Source organism: Camelus dromedarius, chromosome 11 (assembly GCF_036321535.1).
Source record: "Camelus dromedarius isolate mCamDro1 chromosome 11, mCamDro1.pat, whole genome shotgun sequence".
Taxonomy (NCBI): Eukaryota; Metazoa; Chordata; class Mammalia; order Artiodactyla; family Camelidae; genus Camelus; species Camelus dromedarius.
In genome coordinates this window covers 31,746,305-31,767,401 of record NC_087446.1, presented here as the reverse complement: position 1 = coordinate 31,767,401, position 21,097 = coordinate 31,746,305, and the positions used below count along the sequence as shown (strand labels likewise).

The following is a 21,097-nucleotide window of genomic DNA, read 5'->3' as shown; positions in this document are numbered from 1 at the left end:
CCTATTGTCACTTATCTCCATGAGTTCCACCTAAGTGGGTCTCATCCACTCAAAATTCTCACGTGCTTGAGAGAGGCAGACACTCTCACTCTGCAGACATGATCTATGTACTCTCTGCCTGGCACATCCCAGTTTATCTTTTTGTACATTTGTTTCTTATTTTCTAACTCATGAATAAAACATACATCTACTTTACATTTGAAAAATGTGTGTGCTTTCACTTAACCCAAATTCCTTATTTTCTATAAACCCACATTTGGATTACTTTGTTGTGGCTAATACTGTTGTCTACCCAACAGCTACTCAGGGCTGCAATTCACTCAGCCCTGGGGATGAATCACAGTGGAAACCTCTTACTTCTGTGCCCATGATTGGACCAGAGCTGACATGTAACCCAAATCTGGGCTAGAAGTAGTAATGCAAAGTCTCCTGGGAACTTTTGGAAAGATTTTTCACCCTGATGAGACAGTCACATGAAGAGAAGGGTTTTTTTTGTGTGTGTGTGTGTGTGTGCCTTTTCCTACTTCTTTCTTCCTTCTCGATGGCAACACTGTCATGGAGGGACAAGATACTTGGAGCAATGATGGCCATCTTGCAATATGAGGTGATAAATGAAGGGGTATCATGCAGAAGATGGTTGAGTAGAAGAATATCTACAGGCTGGTTCCTCAATTGATTTCATTCTCGAAACACAGCAATCAATCCTGGATTTAAGTAAATAATAGATGTCCGTATGGCTTAAAGTTGTGCTTTTGTGTAAGTTGCAGTCAAAAGCATTCCAACCTGATTGACCTGTCACAAATAATTCCTTCTTGATCTTAACTCTGACACCTTGGATTTGTCACATTAGAGATGCTTCTATTTCCTAGCAATAGGGTTTCAACTGAGCATTAATATGGAGTAAGTCTGAGAAAAAGCCTAAAAATTCAGTGTGTTCTCTTATTAACACTCTTCATTATTTACATCTATTTCTTATTAAATGATCATTATGAATATCTACTCCAATAAATACTATGGCTATTCATATAGATATCTCATATATAAATATATACGTATAATCTTTTCTTAAACTTTTTTGGTTCAATGTCACATTACAATGTAATAGACTCCAATCTGGTGTGATTTTAGAATTTCTATTCAGAGGAACTTAAAAGTGGCAATTAAATGGGAAGTGGGGGTGAGGTCTTGAAATTGCATTTGCATTGCATTTTTAAGATTGAGAAGCATGCAACTGTCCATGGCAGGGAATGGGAGGGGCTGAGGCAGCCCCAAGCACCCTCACCTGTACCTTGTCATGACTGCTGATAGCTTCACCCTTAAAACCAACTGCTTAAGGATTTAAACATTCCACGTGGAAGACAAGGCATCAGTTTTTGAAGGTTTTACAGCATGGGCCTCCAAGATTGAAAACGTGATGGAATCATACAACTTTACATCTGCACTGTCATCCATGCTGTCTTAATCACTTTGTCTTGCAAGGCTGGATGGATGATCACTGGCATTTCACATAAGAAGAGATTCAGGTTCAGAGGGTTTAAGTAGCTGCTCAAAACACACAGCTAACCAGCAGAACCAGTTCTACAACCTTGGTTTTCTGATCACTACTCTTCCTACCCCACCAAGTTCTCAGTTTAGAGAAGAGGTCCTTAGGGTCTAGAACAGTGTGGCTAAAAAGGAATGTTCCTGGTCCATTAAAAGGAGCCTTTTTAAGAGCATACCTTTTCCTAGCAGGGAAGAGGAACAGAAAATAAGAGGGTCTGGAAAAGAAATGTCGTCCGATCACTCAGTGGATCTGGAAGGTGGCTCCCCTACATTTCTCTGGAGTAGTAACTGCAGTCTGTCCCCTATTTGCCTAAAGGATACTGACCCGTCTCAGCTGGAACCAGCACACTGGGAGGAACTTTACATTTCTGAGCAGAAAAGAGAATAAGCAGGCAGGCCCCATGTGTCTCCCTGCACAGGTGGTTTGGAGAAGCGTGTTTCTAACTCCTCTATAGGAGTGTGTTCTGAGAGGAGGGGTCTGTGTCCTCAAGAAAGGAAGCCTGTCTTCAGTAGGCTGGCAGACCAACAGAACAGGGGATTTAAGTCAAAATCAGCCCAGAGTTTTCCAAGCCCAAAGGGAAATCCAACTCCAGAAGAGACATGGAAACTTCGAATAGAGCCAGAATGGAGCAGAGAGGAAAGAAAGCAAAAGGAAAACTCATGTTGACAGACTGACTGACTGAAAAGGGTCATACATAAATGTGAAGAGAAGGAGATTCTGACTTCTCAGCTCAGGACCAGAGTAATGATGTAATCAGCATAAGTGAGACACAGTGGCCTGGCAAAACTGCCAAGAATGTGGGCTGAAGGAGCCTGGGTTATTCCAGGTTGCCACGATTTTTAGCCAAAAGCAATAGAGCTTGGCAGGGAGAGCAGGAGGACTTATGCCTCCAGGATGTCCATGTATACTCTGAGGTCCAGGACAAAGGAGTCTTGTTCATTCTCTTATTCTACTGACCAGCGAGTGGAGCTAGCAGTTGAGTGTAGCCTTTGAAGGCATAAAATATGAAATCAGACAGACTAGAGTTTAAATCCTGGTGCCATCATTGACTTGTGTGACTTTGGCAAAGTGACTTAACCTCTCTGTGCCTCACAGTCTTCATCTGTGGGCTAACCAGAGCACCTTATTGATAAGGTGGTGTGAGAATGAAATACGATGTGTTCTGAAAAGTACTTAGTCTAGTTTCTGACACAGAGTAAGAATTCACTCTTAAACTACTCTTTTTCGTAATAGAGTACACATTGAGGTAAACAGTGAAGGGAGAAAGGCAGGAGAGTGGTAAACATGGATTCTATACACACAATAAAAATGCATCCAGTGAATGAAAGGAAAAGAAGTGAAGACTAAGAATAGGGTCTGGACCATCAGTGACCAAGAAGAAAGCAGACGCATTATCTCAAATACTTTCACCAACGGGGCTTTTGATTTGTATTAGGTTAGCACGAGATGAGAAATTCTGTACCCCCTGAGATTATCACCTGGAAAAAAATACTGCATGACACAGTCTTTCAAATAAATGCCCACGTGTGGAGATAATTTCTTTCTTTACAAAAACCACAACTGTAACCTTTTAAATACTACTCCCTAAGGGGCTCTGCTTCTTCCTGACTGTATGACCCAGGGCAAGTGATTCAATTCCCTCACGCCTTCTTTTCCTCATCAGGAATGAAATGGGGGATAATAATAGTACCGGCTTCAGAAGGTGATGGTGAGGATCACATCAATTAACATGTGTAAAGCTCTTTAAAAAGCTGTGGCAGACACAAGAGTATCAGCCCCATCGATGCCACAGTACGCAAGCAACCCCTGTGGGTTGTGTAAACATTCCCACCCACCCACCCACCATCCCACTGGCTAATAATGGCCCCATTTAATATTTGGTATATATTCTTCCCACCTTTCCCCATGCACATAGTCATACAAATATTCATTTGTTTCTCCCAAAGGGGATCATTCTGTAATGTTTTCTTATGACCTGCTTTCCCACCTAGCAACATATGGTGCAGATCTGTCCACCTGTCAGCCTCCCCCAACTTCAGGGATCGCGGCATCCTCTGTGGGTCTCAGCAGGGTCAGTCTGGGTTTCAGCTGTTTCTTCTCACTTCCTGCATCCTCTCGGTCTCCCAGCTGCGCCTGTACCTCTGCTCGCTCACCGGCTGCTGCCTTCCTCCTTCTCTAAGCCTCCTGCCCACCCCACTCCCCAACAATGGGATGTAGCTAAGCTACCCCGAAAGGAGGGCTTGATCAGGGAAGTTTTACTTCTTTTTATGGCTTCCCTCTCCTCTCAGTTTTCCAAAACAGCACCAACCATGGTTGTGTGTGTTTAATTGACTTTTCCAAAGCGTTAAATGTATGAAAGAAAATGTTGAGAGGGAAAAAAACTTAACATTTGTCATCAACTGTTTCTTGAGTCCTAGCAGGGGGGAAAAGTAATTATACCCTTCATAGGAAATCCCTTCATTGGCACTCACAGCCCCACCCTGCCCCCCAGTTTCCAGGCTGGGAAACAAGCTTTCTCGTGGCTCCTCTCCTCCCTGTCCACACCATCACCGGGCAAACCTGCAACCCTCAGGTGATATTCAACCATCAGAGATGGTTTGGCCAAACCAGTTGCTTAAAATTTTCTTTTGAATGAGTGGTCATCATTTTAAAAACAAGGAGATTTTATTTACAAACCGGGATTTCTGGCTTCTCCTGAATGATGAAAAGCTCTGGCAACACTGAGCCCACATTCCTGAATGGCAACAATTTGGGAGCTGAGTTCTCTTGCTCCACATCAATGGAACATGTGTCCTCCAGGTGCCCATGGGCCCCACTGGTTTCTACCAGATGACACTGGGTGGCATCACTCGTTTATTTAGTGCCTGGCTCCTTGGGAATTTGAGTCCAAGTAGAGAAAAAAATATTATACACTATCAGCTCCCCACATTCACTGAGAACGTGCCTTAGAACCTTCCCCTCTACCCACGTGGTTGCCGTCATCTGGCTGATTTCAGTGTCTAGGAGTCCTGTCCACATCCCACCAGAGGACAAGGCCAGCTGGGTAAAAGCCTTCTGCTCTAGGGTGGTGTCCAAGAAGGAGGGTCCCTGGGGAGAGGGTACACTGAAGGGATCTGAGCACCAGGAGAGAAAGGTGGGGTCATTGTTGGGAACAGTCAAAGCCATTACTTGAAAATGGAGCAAAAATGATGCAAGAAATCTGAGGAAAGAGGCCAAGGCAACGGTGAAGCTGGTGAAACTGATGGCTGAGAGGGTTAGTGCACACAGGATAAGACGGGGCACAGCTCAGGTCATCCAGGACTTACTCCTCGGACAGGGCTCGTGAGGTTTTCCCCATTTCATGTAATGCCCACAAGGTCATGGGAGCAGAATGTCCACATGGTTGGGCGGGGGCCCTCACCTCTATTGTCCTTGTACAGCCACCTCTATTATCGTGTCCCGGGTCTTGTCATCATCCAGAGGTATTCTCTGCCAGGAATCAACTCTAACCTCGAGGCTTCAGACCTCAAATGTCTAGCCTTTCAGCATTCTTGATGAGGACTCCATCCAAGTCTACTAATCTCTTTGCTTCACTTTCTTCCTGCCCAACCTGGATCCCACCAGCCATCAGTTTGAATGCATGTGCTCTGCTCCCTCACAATGTTCTCTTCCAAAGCCTGCCCTCCAAACCACCAACCTTCGTCCAACCAATAACCCCCTCTCCACCCTACGCTGGGTCACTGAGGGCTGCTGAGCCAACCAGTGCCTCACCCAACACCCAACTTCTTGAAGCCTCCCACTGCACTAAGTCTCAGACCTTAAAAGCTCTCTCGATCCCACCTCCAACTTGTCCACGTCTCCACCCATCTTATTTCTGTTTCTACTACCTCAGAGAGTCCTCACTCCTATTCTTGGGACCCATCTTCTCTTATCCCTCTAGGACTTTGTTCTTTCAATAATCCTTACTGTCTCTTATGTCTTCAACTTTTCCCTCTCTCCTGAGTCCTGCTCGGCCACTAAACATATCTACATTTCTCCCATCTCTGAAGAAAAGTGCCCAGGAACTTTGGTGGAAATGACTACAAAATGATAACATTCAGCTTTCTAAGGAAGGAAGGAGAGAGATCAGTGAGGCAAAGAAAACAGGCTGCAGGAAGGTGGATTTCTTCAAGTCTGGGGTTTTGGCAAGAAAAGCTAATGGGAATGAAATCTGAGGGACAAAGGGTCTGAGGGAACCGGATGCCCTTTTCACATCATATACTAAATTCATCATAACACCCTTCTCATGGGTACTATGCAGCTCAAACACAGTGTTTCACCCAGTTCTCACTTCAGTCCAGTGACTCACCCAGAGGTAGGCACGGGTGAGTGGGTGGGACAGAGTGGGCGAGGACTGGCTCTGGGGGCTCTGGGAGCTGCTGGCACTGAGCTGGGGTGGGACCAGATATGCACAAGAAAGAAGGGGAAGGAAATCCCGAGTGGCTGCCGCCAACAGGGTAAAGCAGGGAGGTGCTGGTGCTGCCTGGCAGGAGAGATCATCTGCACGGAAAGGATGCAGCCAAAACAGATTTCTTAGACCCAGGAATGCTTGCAAAAAGAAATTCATCTTTAAGGAGGACCATGAAGGATTACTGAAGGCAGAAAATGATGCCATTATCAAAGGCTGCTGTGATCACAAAGTTAAAAACCCGTCTTTCCATCTATGATAGAAGAAGAGAGGATCCAGGGAACTAGCCCTCTTAGAAAAATGTTGAAACAAAAGGGCAGCGTGAACAACTACCAAAGCACAGCCTCTGTAAAAAGAGCTCCACCGCGGCTGAATCAAACACGGCCCCCTTGCATGAGCTCTGGAGGTGAGGCCAGGAGGCTTAACCCTACTTCCCTAGCCATGAGAGCCTCCCTGCACCTCTGTTTTCTTCATCTTAATAATCCCACCACCCAGGCGCCCTCAGAGATGTGGCAGGAATCAAATGTGGCAGCACAGGGGAAAGTGCTTTGGGAATTACAAAGTCTTATGCAAAAATAACCCAGTGCTCCTGACAGCGGTGAAAGCTGGTAAAGGAAACTAAAGCAGCCACTGCCTTCAAGTGAAGGGGGCTGCATGGGTCTGGATGTGAGGATGGTGAGAATAGACACTACACCAAGGGGGAAGTGAAACTCTGAAGGCTGGAGCAGGGGGCTTGAGGAACGAAGAGCTTGTTAAAGAGGCCAAGGAAACTGCCACCTCCTCTAAGTATGTAAACCCAGATCTTTCAAGGTAAACTCCAGCAGGGGATTCTCCCCCAGGGTTTCCTTCTCAGCCACACAGAGGACCAGTGTTCGATTTTACTTAAAGAAGACTGCAGAGTTCTTACAAGATGAAATCTCCATCTCATGCAAAGGGAAAGAAAGACTCCAGTAATTACAAACTGTCCACCGTCTAGAGAAGAGGTTGCATGACATGATGGAAAGACAGAGGCTTTGGATCCCAGCTGACTGGGTTCAAACATGCCCCTTGGTAGTAAGGTGGTACTTCATTCTCAGTTCAACCATTCAATGTGTATAAAATGGAAGTGATAATGTTGATCCCAAAGGATGAGATTAGACAATATGGGAAAAGCACCTCAGCGTATGATGAGCACTCAGTCCAATAGTTCCCTGGGTGCTGGGTACTAAAGAAGGAGGTTCTGGCGTGAGCAGATTTTCTTGAACCAATTTACTTTCTGCCTGGAAAGGGAAGTCGTACATCTGGAGAGTGGATCTCAACTTGGGGTTGATTTTGCCCCCCAGGGGACATTTGGCAATGTCTGGAGACATTTTCGGTTGTCATAATTTGGTAGAAAGTTGCTACTAGAATCTAGTGGGTAGAGTCCATGGAGGCTGCTAAATATCCTACAATGCACAGGACAGCCTCTCAGAACACAGAATTCTCTGCTTCCAAATGTCAACAGTGCCAAGACTGAGAAGCCCTGGCCCGGCCCGAAGCTGGGTCTTTACTGTTCCTTCCGCAGTGTTTAGTCAATATGCCAAGTGAGCCCAACTGTAGAGGTTCATGCTCTGAAGCAGCCGGTGAGGGGAAATGTTCATCGGTCACTAAAATGTGCTAGTGTAGGGGTCCTAACAATCTTTGTCTGAGGCTGGAGTAATTCATTTAGAACGTGTTTACACATTACACAAAGAATATCAGGTTTGGGGACATTAACTGTTTGGAGGAGGGAAATCGTGTCCTACGTCACCTTGAGAAACAAGAGAAGTAGTTTTCCAAAAGCAGCATGGAATCCTCATTGGGGAAAAATCAGTGAGGCTCACGGGCCATGGAAATGACCTGAAGGTCACTGAGGACTAACATTTAAACATGGCGAAGGGTCGAGACTGTGAGATATAAAGGTTGAGCCAGACTCCTTCAGGGTCCTCAGACTGAGGAAGGCCATTTTAAATTGCTCAGTGCAGGGCTTCATATTTTTAAAAGAGATACGAAGAAATCCACAGAAAAACCACAACAATAGCTAGAAAATAAAAAGAGCTTTCTGAAAACAGGCAAAAAAGTTTAGGGTTATGTTTTTTGTTTTTGTTTTTGTTTTTGTTTTTTTTTTAACATGGAAAAGAGAGGACTGAGTATGTGTGGATTCAAACAAGAAAGATTATCACCAGGAGAAAAATGGCCAGCTGTTTTCCATCTCCATGGAGGAGCAAATTATAGGAAATGGGCTGAGATTACAGCACAATGGTGGTTATGAATACGAAAGCATTTCCTAATTGGAACCTGGAACAGACTTCAGAGGAAGACCATTCAATTCCCATTACTCAAGTTTGCTAAAAATAGGTTAAGTATTGACCTGACCACAGACAGGGGACTGGACGTGATGACTTCTTGAGCCCCTTGGTTTTCTCATTCTTTTTGCCTATGTCTTCACGAGGCACAGCTAATTTGCTGATGCACAAAAAATTCAGTTGTTCCACTGTATGGCAAGTTTCTTAGACAGCCCACATGATGGCTTTTCATTGACTGCATTTTTAAGTTGACTGGTGGTTTTAGAGTCATTTGACAGAGCCTGTAACTTCATGACATTCACTTTACTCCTTGAGCTTGGACGTGAGCCTATAAATGACATGCTTACGGGTCATCGAGTCAGCCTTGTACTGACCGTAATGTTTAGTAGCCCGGCTCCACGAGTCGCCAGGTTCTTTAATGCTCAGACTAATACACACTTTGATGTAACCTGAACCAGTCACTCACACCAGATTAAATAAGGTGAGGAAATGATTCCAGGCTTTCAATTTGTTCCAAGGGTGTGCTCTTTGTGTCTAGAGTGTACTACTGTATTCATGTTGTAGCCAACATCTGAGTCTGAATGTGGCAGGTGGGGAGTTGGGGAAAAAAAGATGTGATCCTGCTGTTTCTGGCACTGTACAGAAATGAATCCATTCCATTTCCAAGTGAACTTACTAAATGGCTGATAGAAAAGTACCCCGCCTATGGCAGCCTCCTGTCATGTACTATGAGAGCATCAAACTACTGCGTTTCCTTGGGCCATCTTGTACACATACTTTAACTTTTTTATGCTTACACTGTAAGTGGGAGCAGCAATGTAGATTGACTTGTTATCCATTAAGTTTTTAGCTTCTCTGCTAAAAAAATAGTTCCTCTGCAAACGTTCATTATTAGAAGCACCAGTAACCAGTAATTCCCTTGTTCTTAAAAGGTACAGAAAAAACAGTAAAATCATTGATGTGAATACAAAATGGTGCACATTCAATGGGAAATAAGTTTTGTCAAGGCAGAATTCTATACAAGGGCCTGCTGACCTGGTTTTATCCCTGTGGCCTGCTTTTTGGCTGTTGATTAACAACCAATCCTTCCTTCTTCCTTTGGTAATATAGCCTCTGAGTTCAGCAAGACCTATGACCGTTTAACTAAAGACTACATTTTGTAGCATCCCTTGCACTTAGGTGAGGTAAAGAATGAGTTTTGACTGATGAGATGTGGGCAGAAATAATGTGTGCCATTTCTGGTCCATGACCTTAAAGCAAAAGGATAACACTACCCTCCATGTCTTCCTTCTCCCCTTTCTATAGGCTGGGAGGCAGACATGATGGCAGGATCTGGAACAGCCACCTTTAACCATGAGACAGAAATTCTCTGTTGAGGATAATGGAGAACTGAGATGGAAGAAACTTGGATTTCCACTATCATGGAGCCTGCACATTAACCTTGGACTATTTACGCTTTGACTGTTACAGGACAAAAAAAATAAACATCTATTATTCAAGCTACTAGCTACTATTATTTTGACTTTCATAGCAGTAGTCAAACTGGTATCCTAACTATTACCTAACCCTCTGGGCACCAGAACTTCAAGTGTTTTGTTCATCCAGCAGAAAATATATGTATTGTTTGAGAGAGGGAGATAGATAGACAAACAACACACACATACATGGATGGACACACACACACACACACACACACACACACTATTCACAACAATATTTGAGACTTATCAACAAAGAATTGGTTGTAAAGAACTTACCCCACACTCGGTCATATGAGCTACGTACAACTTGCTTTGTGTTTTTCTATATAACGAACTAACAGACAGAGAATGATAACAGGCCCTCTAGTGAGGTGGCAAAGAGCACGGGCTCAGGAGCCAGGCAGCGATCCAGCTCAATGGCCAGGCGTAACCTCACTGAGTGTCCAGTTTCCCCATCTGCACAAGAAGGGTAATAATTGTTTCTGCCTCTGGGATATCATGAGGATTACATGAAATTCCACAGGTAAAGTGCTTATTAGAAGATGGCCTGGCACATACTAAGCACTAAATAAAAATTCACTACTATTACAATTCTTAGTTCCTCTTCACTGATTGGCCAGTGATAATGCTAAAGAAACGTGGCTAAGGAAACGGTTCTACCCTGCTCTTACCTACTTGTATGTTTTGCCCTTGGTCTTATTTAAGATGCCTGATCCAAAATGTTTGCTTCTTACCTTATTAGTGAGTCCCAATCTCTGCTTATGCCTATGCTTCAGGTCCTTCTAGAACTGCTGTATCATTGTATTTTTGTAAATTGATTTCTAAAGGAAGCTTGAACAGTAGCAATTATATAGCTGCAGCCCTCTGTCTCTCACTGGAATCTCTCTCTCTCCCTCCTCCCTCCCTCCTCTATCTGTCTTTTTCTTTCTACATAACAGCTTTATTGAGATATAATTCACATACATGCATTTCACCTATGTAGGTAAAATGTGCAATTCAGTGGTTTTCAGTATATTCACAGAGTTGGGCAACCAGCACCACAGTGAATTCCAAACATTTCAATCACTCTGAAAAGAAGGTGTCCCCATTAGCCATCACTCCCCATTTGTCCTGCAGCCCTGCGTAACCATGAATTGACTTTCTATCTTTATATAGATTCACAAAGTCTTGACATTTCATATAAACAGAATCATACAGTCTCTGATTTCTCACGTCTGGTTTCTCTTACTTAGCACGATGTTTTCAAGGTTCATTATGTTGTAGCATATACCAATTCTCAATTCCTTTTTATGGCTGGATAGTATTCTATTATAGGGATATACCACACTCACTTCATCCATGCCAATCATACCTCAGTGAAGGCTGGTGGTGGGCATATCATCATCTGGTAACTGTCATAGTTAAACTCAATTCAGAAAGACTCAGCAATTGGATTCTAAAGTTAGTGACTGATGAGGGAGTATCTGTCACAAATTACCTCTTAGTTACAAAGAGAAAAATAGTTATTTTACAGTAGAGAAACCAGCAGACACCATCTTCATGACCAAAGTTAACATCACTAAGAATGGAACAAACGGACATGATGTATCTCATGATCCTGAAAAGAAACACTATCACGTCTGTGGGATCCCTGCTCAAAATATATTACCTGAATCTAACCATGAAGAAACCTCAGACAGACCCAAACTGAGGAACCTTTTATAAAGTAACTAGTTAGAACCCAAAAAATGTCAAGGTCATGGAACAGAATCTAAGGAACACATACAAATTAAAGGAGACCAAAGACACATGGCAAATAAATGGGAACTGGGATCCTAGACTGGATTCTGGGCCAGAAATACAAATTGTTTTTGCAACAAAGAAAATTACAGGGACAATTAGTAAAATTTGTTAATTAAGAAAAAGTATTGTGTCAGTTTCAATTTCCTAATGTGAAAACTGTACTGTTATCACACTGTGTGAGAATGTCCACAATCTTGGGAAATATACAGTGAGAACTATTTCTCTCCAATAGTTCAGAAAAAATAATACACACACACACAAAATGATAGAATGATAAAACAATTAGGTAATTGTTAACAATTGGGGAATCTGAATGAAGAGCATGTAGGAGTTCTTCGTATTCTTGAAACTTTTCTGTAAGTCTGAAATCATTTCAAAATAAAAGTTTCCAAAACTAGAGAAGAAGATGGGTGTCTCATGTCTCCTAACCCCACACAGGGGTCTCCACTTTGGTGTCTTCCATAGTTCATAGAAGATTTATGATTACTTGGTAAAAAAAAGATTGATGATTGACTGACTGGCAGTCAGAGTGCATTGTTTATTCTCTTTTGAGTCTTACGGGATTTTTAAAAAAGCAGCTACAATATCATTTTTAATTTATAAAGTCAGATCCTGGGATAAACAAATATTGTCCAAGGAACAACAAGGAAGCCAAAATTTGTCAGTAGGTGACTGCGGGCTGGAACTGAAAGACCATCACCATCTAGCCAGCCCTTCCTCTAATGGAGTTTATTACAACTGCTGTAAAACTGAATCATGGCCCAGAGGTTGCTGGGAGGGAGAATGAAAAGGCAGTTGAGAATACAAAACATCATAAGATGCTGAAATTCAATACTGTTAATTAGAGACTCCAGATATGTTTAGTTAGCACCAAAAATAAATAGGTGCTATTTTGCATAAAAAAACTTAAAAAAATTATATTTATTTGCAATATAAACAAAGTCCTAATGCTGGTTCAGGATATATAAATACATATATACATATATGTGTATATACATGTACGTATATATGTAAGAGACACAAATTTTCCTTTGTAAGATTGTAAAGCAAAACTGGCCACTCTCTCGGCATACCCTCATTTACACAAATCTGATGTATCTTTCTGGGTTTTTCTTTTCACAAGTAAAAAAGTGAGAGAAGGAGAACCCTGAACAGCATGGAAGCTTTTTGCCAATTTCTTGACCATAGCAAGATTTTAACCCAGTGCCTTAAAGACTCTCTGAAAGCCACCCTGTGAGAAGATGCAGTGGGGCAGAGTCTATTTGTTACTTTTACTTAAAATATTCAAATTATATGAAAAACTTGGAAAATTATTATATAAACCACCTTTTCTACATACTTCCAGTCGCTTTTGTTTAACTTTTTTCCCTCATGGGAGAAAAACTTTAATTGCTGTTGCAAAAACGTCTGTATGAAGTAGAAATTGGTTTCAATAACATTAGTAGGAGCATATGTTCTAGAAAGTGGAGGTAACTGAATGTAAAATCCTGGCAGCAGTTTAATATAGAACAGTCACAGGTGGCTAGGTTGAGGCCAACACCTGATGAGGACGAAAGCCTTGTCTGCGGGAAATTTCAGATGATACCTGGAAAAGTAATACACTGAGTGTAAACCAAATTGAATTGTTCTCGCAAGTGTTGTAAAGTTTCATATAGTATAAGGGTTTTTTCTACATGCATTTCAATTTCACAGCAAGAGTGGCATAGGATACCTAAACACAGAAGAGAGCATTCATGCAACATATCTAACTTCTTGATATAATAGTGCATACAATTCAAAATGATAACACTATCATTATGTCTAGGGCTTTCTGCAACTGCAAGGTGGTGGTTATGGAAAGCACGGCCCCTGGTGTCAATATCTAAAAAGCAACCATCACCTTATTCTATGTGTGTTCTCTTTCTGTGTTTTTTCTTCATTTTTCTGAATCAACTCTGCTGTCATTGCTGCTTCTCAGCAAAACTGGTAAAAATAAAATTGTAATCATTGAACACAGCGCTCTGGCAATCAAGACGTTTAAAATCTTCAACCTTCTGGGGCGAAGACAGCACTGTGCGAACATTTAGAACTCTGATTTACAAACAAGCTGGTCACAAGTGTTCCTGGCTTGAAGTCTTCCACAACTTCCCTGATCAGGTCATGATAGGAGGTCTGACTTAAGTTTGTTTCAAAGCTAACATAAAAAAAATTCTGTTTCTGGAGTGATGTGAATAGTCCAATAAGTTCCATCCAATTTCACTCTGTTATGGAATACCCACAACGACTGAACTCTGTGGCATTAATGACAGAACCTAGTATCAGGTCATGAGTTCCACTCTCACAAGTGACATCCTTTGTAGTAACACCATTTTTTATTAGAACTGGTCCATAACTTCTAGGTCAAGCTCACTCATCAAGATTTCCAGGGTTTGATCTGGCTGACTAATTACCCTACCTTCAGGGAAATCCAAAGTATACAAGTACCAACAGTTAGAATTCATACATCCCATGCAATAAGTTGCATTAAGAAACTCTGTTTCTTCCTGGAAATTGTGGTGTGGGTACCCCTGATGAGAAAGCTTCATGAAATTCTTATAAGAATAAAAGAAGCTTTGAATTGAGTCAAACCCACTGTAGTCCCTAGCAAGTTTCAACAGGGGAACCAGTGCTTTCAGCAAGAGGGTGGTACCACATGTTTTCAAAATGAAACATCTCTTGGAGACAAACATGCTACTCTCACTGCAGACATATGCTTCCTGCTTGTCAGTTTTTGTTACACTTAAGATTGAACATTGCACATCTATCAAAAGTATGTCCCACTCAGGTCATATATTGACCCAGCAATCCCACTCCTGGGCATATATCCAGAGGGAACTCTAATTCAAAAAGACACATGCACCCCAATGTTCATAGCAGTACCATTCACAATGGCCAAGATGGAAACAAACTAAATGTCCATCGACAGATGACTGGATAAAGAAGTTGTGGTATATCTATATAACGGAATACCACTCAGCCATAAGAAGAAATAAAATAATGCCATTTGCAGCAGCATGGATGGAACTGGAGATTGTCATTCTAAGTTAAGTACGCTGGAAAGAGAAAGAAAAATACCATATGATATCACTCAAATGTGGAATCTTGGGATGGTGCAAAGACCCCCAGATCTTTGGTTTGTATTGGGCTGCTGCCTGGAGAACCAAACCTCCAGCAGCTTCTTGGTGCCTTGGAAAAACTGTGCAGTTTCCATCACCGTGAGACTAGTGAGCAACCAACAATCACAGAAAATCAACTAAATTAAATGTCTTCTCCTGCCGCTGCTGCTGCAGATTGTTCCAGTTCAGGTTTCTTTTTTTGCTGCAATTTTATAATTTTGTTAACTTAAAAAAAAAAGAGTTAATAAAATGTTCCTGGCTTTGTGTGTATGTGTGTGTGTGTGTGTGTGTGAATGTTGAACGTGAGTCTGTTGGAGATGGAGGCAGATGCAGCTCAGCCTCTGGTTGTCCACTGTTTCCCCATCAGAGAGAGTTGAGTGAGCACTAGCTAATGTCGCCGGCCATACTGTGGATGCCCAATTTTTTTTCTAAATTAATAAACTCTATGATATTGGTTTTGATTGAGGCTTATCTACATCTAAACCTGAACATTGTATTTCTATTTCCTTTTCACATGAAACTTGTAATTATATATTATACAAATATTTTTCTCATGGATGGACCTTGAAGACATGTTGCTAAGTGAAATAAGTCAGAGAAATGGAAATACTGTGCATGTGGAATTTAAAAGGCAAAAAACTAAAAACAACCCACCAAACTCATAGAAAAAGAGATCACACTAGCAGGGGCATGGGGTGTGGGAAGGGGGAACTGAATAAAGACATTCAAAAAGTACAAACTTCTTATACAGCATGATGACTATAGTTAACACTGCTGGATGTTATACAGGAAAACTGTTAAGAGATCCTAAAAGTTCTCATCACAAGAACTTTTTTCTTTTCTTTTTTACTCTATTTGTATGAGATAATGGATGATAACTAACAAACTGTGGTAATCATTTTATAATATATGTAAATCAAACCATCATGCTGTAATCCTTAAACTTATTCAGTGGTGTATGTCAATGATTTCTCAATAAAACTCAAAAAATTTTTTTCTTCTATTGTGTCCAAAAAAAAAAAAAAATCAAGGAGCTATCGTGTTGCCAAGGCTGGTCTTGTACATACTGCCCACGATGGACTGAGAGGTATAACCAGTTCCAGTGCCGTCTCACAGTGGTAATGCTACTATTCTGGTCTCCACTTCAGTCAGGTTCTAAAACTGTCAGAGCTTCTCCCTGCCCTGACTCAGTGGGTGGTCTGACCCCGCAGAAACTCCTGTCCTTGGATCAAACTTTCTCTCTCTGTTTAGCCCCAAGCTCTTCTTCCCGATGCCACAGCTCAAAGAGCCCCAGAGAGCACTAGGAGGCAGCCACTCTCTTCCCCTGAAATGCTGGTGACAGTCAATCTTTCTCTTCAGGAAGTTGTGAATTCCTGTTGATTCTGGAGCACCCAGGAGTGGGAGGGAAGCGGGTGAGTTGGGGGAGAGGATTATTCTATCTGCTGAGCTCCTCACCACCGAGGCACACAGGAGCGCGTTCAGAGGGCCTTTTCTTGGGCGTCGGGGGGAAGACAGTGACGACAAGCTCTAGGAACACAATCCAACTGTGGAAATTTTGTTTTTAAGATTTTTGAGTGCGTGTTTGGTTTTTAGTTCTTGCTTTCAGAGAGTAACTCCTTGGAGGAAGTTTTTAAATTCATAGGGTCATGAAATTATCATAGTGGGCCCCCAGCATCAATTTATTAAAGTGCAATAGATTGTGTTAGAAGAAACAATATCAAGAAGTAGTTAACCAAGGACTCTGGAGCCAGACCTGTTGAATGTGAACCTCCACTGTGTGACCACCTACTAGCTACATGGTCTTGGGCAAATTAACTTATCCATGCCTCAGTTTCCTTCACCTGAATAATTTTACCTACATACTCCACAGAATTATTATAAGGATTAACTTTAGTTTATACACATAAAACACTCACTCACTCATCTGTGGGTCAGCTGAGTCTTGGCTAATCTAGGTTGAGCTCAGCTGGGCAGCTTTGTTTCAAGCCGCAGATTCTGCCAAGCTTGGGCCTTCACTGCTGGACCCACCTGTGTTCAGTCTGGGGCCCTGGCTAAAGGGGCAGCAGCTGCCCAGAAGTGACTCTTCTCATTATAATGTTGAAGGCACAAAAGAGCAAGCCTCATCCCAGAAGCACACCGGAACCATCTGCTTGCCTCACGTCTGCTAACATCCCACTGGCTGGAAGGTAAGGTGCAGGAAAGGATACTCCCACACTCCTGTTGACCAAAGCCAGTCACATGACAGAGCCCAACATCAATTAAGCAGGGGACAACAATCTATTGAACTAAACTGTTGAACAATAATCTAACAGTCATTATCAAAAAAGTTTCAGAAGCACTCTAAAGCAGGGGTCAGCAAACTACTAAGTTAGCTATAAGTTAAGCAAATTACTGCCTGCAGGCCAAATGTGACCCATCACCAGTTTTTTAAATAAAGTTTTATTGGAGCACAGTCACACCCATTTATACACAGCAGCTTTTGTGATACAACGGCGCTGAGCTGAGCAGTTGTGGCAGAGGCCATACGACTTACAAAGTCTAAAATATTTACTATCTGGCCCTTTATCCAAAAAGTTTACAGATTCTTAAGAATGAAAAGTTTAGAAATTGATAAGAATTGGGCACCAAATCAAATTACATAGTTGATGCACTCTTTCCATACTCCAGGCACTGACGAGTGCTGCTCAGTGACTCTGCGATTTGCTCCGCTGCCTGATTCTCATCACTGCAAGAAGTGAGTACCTCCTTGGTTTGTAGCAACCACTGTGTGATTAGAGAGAGCCCCATCCTGCTCTGGCACTAAGGTCTGTAACAGAACCTCATCGTCGGAACTTATACACTGACTTTCCTATTCCTGACCCGGAAGGAGTTCAATATTGTGACTTTGGTTAAAAAACACATAATCTTTGGGATAAGGATCCTCTAGAGCCTCCAAAAATGTAAGCTTAAAGACAATGATGCTATCATACAAGTAAAACAAGATATTTTGGAGCTTCGTTGGACCCCCAAACCCTCAAACACTGAACTCTTAGGCAGAAACTCACACAGTGCAGTGATCTGAGTGGAGCTGCTAAGGCACAGGGTGGGTGAGCGGGCAGGGGCTGGGCTCAGCGCCAGTCCAGTGAGTCATCTACCCCCACACCGCAGTCCCTGCAGAAGCCCAGGAGCCACTAGAAGATGCCAGGGCTCCTTGGAATTTGTTTTGTGAGCTTTCTAATACTCCAGAGGACAACTCTGTTGTACAAGAAAAGATTGCTTTGGAGCCACTTTTTTTTTTGTAAGCCATATTTAATTTATTGGAGTAACAAATTTAGAAGCCTACTTCTTCCCTTAAGCTTTTAAGCCACTTTCACAAATCTTATTGTGCTATTTGTAGGGAAAATCTTAACAACTTGTTTTATGGACGGCTTTAATTAAGGGTTGGTTCTACTTAGACTTAGTTAATTAAACAACTTTAAAGGTGTTTAACTGCATTTATAAATTTAATATATTTGATTTGCTTTTCAATGACAGCTAACACAGCCCTGACCATGTCCAGAAACTATTCTAAACAATTTACATCATTAACTTGCTTAATCCTCACAGCAATTCTAGCAGATATCTCATAATATTATCATCCTTGTTTCAAGTACAGGAAAACTGAGGTACAGAGAATAATTTTTTTCAAAACGTCACATAGCTAATAATATCTGCACCACTTTATGAACCATAAAGTCTGGCTCCAGAATCCAGGATTTGACCCTAACCTTCCATATGAATTAGCTAACTCTGAATTAACTGACTTAAAAATTTAAAAAAAAATCCTGACTACTTCAGTCATTCTTGTAAAACTAATAAAAGTAAACTTACAAATGTTGTGTAACAGGTTCAAAATTGTTTTAGATGTTCCATAATTGATTACAAATTTACTTTAAGTATCTTACAAAAGTCTCTTAATATAACAAGTTATCCTCCAATATGCCAAATTCATTTAAACATTACAAATACTTAAAATATCAAGCACACAGATTATTTCCAAACTTAATACACACACACACACACACACACACACACACACACACACACACACACAAACCCTTAATGCTTTGGATTCAATTTACTTCATCAACTCTGTATTTAATTCTAAATCTTCCCTGGGTTGAAGACATTTCACCACTAAGAAAACAACCATGCTTTCCCAGACTGTCAGGAGTGTGTCAAGGAATGAAAATTAACCATTGAATTTGGCACAGTGGAGGTCACAGTACCCTTGACAGGAGTAGGTTTTGGTGGTTTTGATGGAATGATAATGTAAATAAAAGGCTTCAGGAGAGAGGAAGGAGGAGGCAACTCTTTTTTGCTGTTATGGTAACTGAAAACTGGGGCCACAGCTGAAGGGAGATGTGGGGGTTAAGGAAGATTTCAAAAACATGGAATGTGTTGTAAATAAGTTGATAGAAATAATCCAGTTGAAATCGTGGAGGGAAGATGAATTGAGAAGGAAGAAGCAGTGAGGTCCGTGCACTGGCAGAGGGGGCAGAATCTAGGGCTGGACCCCATGCAGTTACTTGAAAGAAAGAAGAGTGAAGAGGACACAGATGTGACGGGATCGGTGGAAGCATCTTCTGATTGCTTCTGTTTTCTCAGGGAGATGGGAGGTAAGGTCATCAGTGCCAAGTGATGAGGAAGGGGATGTTGGAGGTTTGAGGAGGAGAAAGATGTGAAATGGTCCTCCAGGGAAGCAGGAGAGTCAAAGGACCAGGGAATGCAGTGGGATTGCCCGTTAGCATGAAGGGCTGTTGGCCTACGGAGAGGATAAATGCCTCGGACCTGGATGAGAGCACCAGGCAGTGAGTGCAGACGGGGGAGAGGGCAGGGTTGAGGACCAAGGGGCCAGGTAGGCAGAGCTTACTGCGAAGGGAGCCGAGACCATCAGATCTGTGAGAGACATTATTGATCCAGTGAATCCCTGGGATCAGAGTCCCCGCTCCTCCAAACTGAGTTAATAATTACTTGCTAAGAGGATCAAGGTTAATGTCTTACCACTTAGATAGAAAAATGCTTTAGGTGCTACATTTCCCCCACCAAAATGGGTGTCTGCTGCCTGCTCCCTTCCAAGACTATTACCTATATTTCCTGAAAGTCAAAGCCACAAGGGGCTTCAAATGATGTAACTGGCAATGCTGCAAAGCCCCACACAGCTGTAGCTACTCTTGCTGGTAGCCTTTCAGAGCCAATAAATACACCAGGTTTCATTACAAACTGGGCAAGTGGGTGGCTTCTAGCAATAAGGTTTTGGTTGACCTATTGTTCTTAGGGATAATATACTGCAATTTTAATATCTCCATAGAGCTAATTAAAAATAGACAAGTTGCATTTGCTCATAAACAGCATCACTGTAAAAATTCTGGTTGTCTTTCTAATGCTAAATCCTTCTCAGCACAGTTGCTTCTGGTAGATCTTTTCCTCGGATCAGTCATCCTTCCTCATCCCCACCCTGTCCACACAGATTCGCACTCCATTCACTTCACTTTCCTTTCTGTAACAGGTTCTTGTCTTATCCAGGATTCCTTAACCTCAGCACTACTGACATTTGGGGCCAGATAACTCTTTGTTATCCAAAGAATTGTCGGGGCTGTCCTGCGCATTGTAGGATGTTTAGCAACAGCTCTGGCCCCCTCCCACCAAAGGCCAGTAGCATGTTACCCCCACCACACACCCAGGCTGTGACAACCAGAAGTGTCTCCAGACATTGCCAAATGTCCCCTGAGGGTCAAAACAGTCCGTGGTTGAAAACCATTGGTCTATTAGGGCTGGGGAGAGTGAGATACACTGGTAACCCAAATTAGAGCTTCATCTGGTAACTCTTACAGCATAAATTAAGTCTCTGGTAGAAGAGAACAGGATCTGACAACCTCAGAGATGAGAAATTAGACATTCACCCAGGATGTAAAATTAGTGGCCTAATCTTGCTCAAAACAGAAAAAAAAGGACTTGTCACATTTCCAAACTTCTCAACAATTGATGTGAAGATTCCCAGGAGATGGTAATTAGTTACCAATTACATGAAGGATATAATGCATAGAATTTTTGAATTGGGAAAATGCAGGAAGAGTAAGTAAAAGAGAGGGAGATGGGAAGGGAGGGAGAAAGTGAAGGAGGGAGGGAGGGAGGAAGAAGACACCAAAATGCAAAGTAGGAGTTCAAGTTTGTACCCAATTGAACTTTGCACTTTTGAATTTTGTAGGAGTTCAGTTAAATACCAAGTCTTAATCTATAACAGCAAAATTATGTCAAATCAGCCAACTCCCCATCGCCTACAGGATAAAATTCAAATACCTCAGGCTGGCAATCAAGGCCCTCAACAATCTGGTCCTGAGAGTCTGTAACCTGCTTTCACTACTGTGAATGCCTCACTCTACTCCTTGTGGTCCACTCACACTGCTACA

General features: G+C 42.1%; 1 protein-coding gene and 1 pseudogene across 2 annotated transcripts in view; both read right to left on the bottom strand.

Annotated features, from left to right (window-relative positions):
* ELK3 (ETS transcription factor ELK3) overlaps window positions 1-21,097 on the bottom strand; it is a 143,366-nt gene that overhangs the window by 107,260 nt on the left and 15,009 nt on the right. The window lies entirely within an intron of this gene.
* On the bottom strand, window positions 13,464-14,764 carry LOC105097433 (S-adenosylmethionine decarboxylase proenzyme-like; annotated as a pseudogene).